This window comes from Mytilus californianus, unplaced genomic scaffold, assembly GCF_021869535.1.
Source record: "Mytilus californianus isolate M0D057914Y unplaced genomic scaffold, xbMytCali1.0.p SCAF_11, whole genome shotgun sequence".
Classification (NCBI taxonomy): domain Eukaryota; kingdom Metazoa; phylum Mollusca; class Bivalvia; order Mytilida; family Mytilidae; genus Mytilus; species Mytilus californianus.
Window position 1 is genome coordinate 38,494,911 of NW_026262593.1, and position 3,507 is coordinate 38,498,417.

General features: G+C 30.5%; 1 long non-coding RNA gene across 1 annotated transcript; it reads left to right on the top strand.

Moving 5' to 3' along the window:
• Positions 1-493: 493 nt before the first annotated feature.
• On the top strand, positions 494-1,713 carry LOC127720042 (uncharacterized). Its single transcript, XR_007990595.1, has 3 exons — positions 494-572; positions 934-976; positions 1,483-1,713. It is a non-coding gene; the product is annotated as an uncharacterized LOC127720042 (long non-coding RNA).
• Positions 1,714-3,507: the final 1,794 nt, after the last annotated feature.

Below are 3,507 nucleotides of genomic sequence, written 5' to 3' on the forward strand. Positions count from 1 at the left end.
ACAGTTGAAGTTTATCCTATAAGTATAGAATTGAAAATAACTTGATGACTTTGTTGACAGGGGAAGAATAGACAAAAATGATGAAAAGAAAGTCTTTGAAGTAGATTTTGGAATGAAGTTATGTATAGAAGGTAGCTGTATTCTTGATGATATGATGTTCATTCAGGATTTGGAAATTCCAATACCAATATGCAATGAAAATTTTACATGGCCTGGTTAGTATCATAGTAAATTTATCAAGACAGTTAACAGTATAATTTTGAGCATTTATATTATAAGTTTTGACTGAGAAATGATAAAATAAATACTCGAGATCATCAAAGCAATGAACACTTTATAATTATGACTGATAAAAACTAGTAAAATTTGAAGGATTTCAAAAATGTGCATTATTCATGAATTTTTATTTGTTTCCTCATTTGGAGATATATTCATATATAAGTATGACTTGATGATTAAGTTTTTTTTTTAAACTTTGAGGTGGGGATTCAATTTCTGATATGGTGGAGGCTATTGGTGGAAGTCTTACTAAAGGAGCTTTTAATATTATTTTAAGGAAATTAGGAATTGAGGTTAGTATACTAAAAGTATGAAAACTTCAGTTTTACATGCATTAAAATTGTTAAGGATTTGCATATAGGACACTAACTTGCATAAGAAATAGAAAAAAAGTTTGTCAAAGTAACAGCACTGTTATGCCTCATAAAACAAAGTTCAAGAAGTATTTTTTTGGAATTATTTTTCATCTTTTTGTGTTGTCTCATTCTTGTGTGATTTTTTTTTTTAATTTAGAATTTGTAAAGGTTTTTCCATCCAGATTTTGACAACTTCAAACCAATTCTTGGGAACGAGGACTTTAAAGGAGAATATCTATTTGTTTTGAATTATAGATATTGATAAACTATATGTACATAATTTTAACTTTGATTTTAGGATATTTTTACAAACACCTGTCAACTATTGGAATCTGGAAAAGGTATGCAATATTTTAAATTTCTGGTGAAGAGTTGAAAAGTAAACTCCATCAATGTGTTAGTGAATTTCAACACAACAAAGTTCAGGGGATTGGACTATTAGAGTAGCATTGGCATCCATTTACAAGGGCATATTAAATATGGCCACAGATTTGAAATGGTATATTGTCATATTATTTAGGTCTACACATTAATCTTACAGGTTCTACAATTAGCTATAAAGTTGAGATATATCTACTTATAATTTTTTCTTGCTGAGTTGACATTGAATTCATGCAGTCATATTAAATTTTCAAACCTTGTTGTGACTCGGTCATTGAAATTTGCATGTGGCAGATTCCTATCAAAAGTAGGTTATGTTGAGCTATATTCTATACTTCATTAACTTATGATATATTTTACTTTCTTGTTGAACTACTTATAATTAATGATGATTTTTACCAAAAAGTGACCATTGTTGAAGATCCAGGTGATTTAGAAATATGAAGATTATTGCTTTTTATTGCAGAGTGTTCTACCACATTACAAATACCAAATTCATTGGGAGACATAGTTCAGTGTGAATTAACAGACAGTTGTTTAGGACTCAGTTGCTGTTTAGGACTGAATTTCAAGTTGCCTTTTAATGGAGATGATGTTGCATACAATATTCCGTTTGGATTTAATTTAAGCCCTTGTGATTTTGAAATTGAAATAAGTTTTGGATCATATTACCAAAAGATGGTTTTACTTGAGTATGACTGGGGTAAGTTATGTCGTACATAGATTAGATTAACTTTTCATATGTATACAAGGAGAAATTCATTGGGGTTTTCATTATCATACTCAACTGGTATGAAAACAAACATTATTACATAAGAACAAAAATATATTTCAAACACTCAAACATGCCAAAGATTATCAGGTTTTTTAAAAAGTTTCCATCATGAGGTATAAATAAATTGTATAAAAAATGTTATCAAAACAAATATTCAATTTCAGTTATTCAGGTATTCTTGTCTTTCATGTTTGCTCGTGTACTTTCTCTATAGTGTGTCTATATGTCATTTTTGTTTTTCTTTGTTGAAATGGTTATTTGTTTTTATGGTGATTGAGATTGTAACATGGTGTTGACTGCTGTATCCCAATTTTTGACATTTTTGCCTATTGTGTCTGTTTGTTTTGCTCACAAATTGTTGTCAATATGGTGGAATTTTATGCGAATGTGGTACAGGTGAGAGGTTTGGCTGGCTGTAGGGCCTGGTTTGATCAACATTTTCTACATAAGAAATGCTTATACCAAGTCAGGAATATGATAGTTGTTTTCTATTTGTTTGATGTGTTTGAGTTTTTGATTTTGCCATTCGATAAAGGCCTTTCCATTTCAAATTTTCCTAGGAGGTCGGTTTTTGTAAATTTCCTTTTTTTAATTTAAAGGGATATATATCAAGCCCTAAAATGTATCTTGTTCTTTCTGAATTTACAGGGTACTTGTATATACATTGTACCTGTATATATATATATATATATATGTTGAAAAATGTCTTTTAAGTATCTTGTTATATCACTACAACTTATTTGATACAAGAACTGCTTTGAATGTGAAACTTGTCATTTATATTTGAATATAGGTATAGAAAATAAGATGGAAATAGGAAATGGGGATGCTGCTCCTATTACCATAAGGTAAGATTATTTCAAACAAAGGAAAAGTAAGTTGACTTTTACATATAGCTATGATAAAGGGTATGTATTACAATATAAACAGTTTTTTTTTCATTGCAGAATGAAATTCAAAAGTTGGGTGATGGTGCCTTTTTATTTTGACTTAAAGTGAAATAAGGAGATGGGGTATGATTGCCAATGAGACAACTATCCAACAAAGTCCAAATAACATGGATTTAAACAAACATAGTTCATCATAATGCCTTCTAATATGAGCAAAACCCATACCGTATACTGTCTTTAGGTGTGTATAAAACGCACTCATGCATAGTATGTACCCCCTTTTTCACCCTTGAAATATGCTTTACACGCAGGGACTTCCTGGAAAAATCCCAACTTGAAACTCGGTTAAATGCGTCCATTGAAAATGATTTTTTTGGGGGAGACAAATTGTTGAAATCCAGTTCTGGTTGATTACAGGATCATGAAACTATTGTTGCAGAATAAATAATTTAGCAAACGATGTCTGATTCTTTATTGTTTCCACGAATGTGTTTGATTGATTTATCATGTAACTGGTTTAAATCATATCTATCTCATAGATTCCAACAAGTTGAAAATGGGACAATCAAGTCAAGGGCACTAGAAATAAAATCTGGAGTACCTCAGGGCTCCATATTAGGCCCCCTTTTATTTTTATTGTTCATTAATGATTTGCCCCTTCATATAAACTCATCTCAAGCAGACCTCTATGCCGATGATACTACCATTCACTGCACAGGTCGTAGTCTCAATACCATCCAGGACAGCATTACAAATGATTTAGACAGAATTGAAGAATGATGCAAGGGAAATAAGATGTATATAAATCCAACAAAAACTACATCTA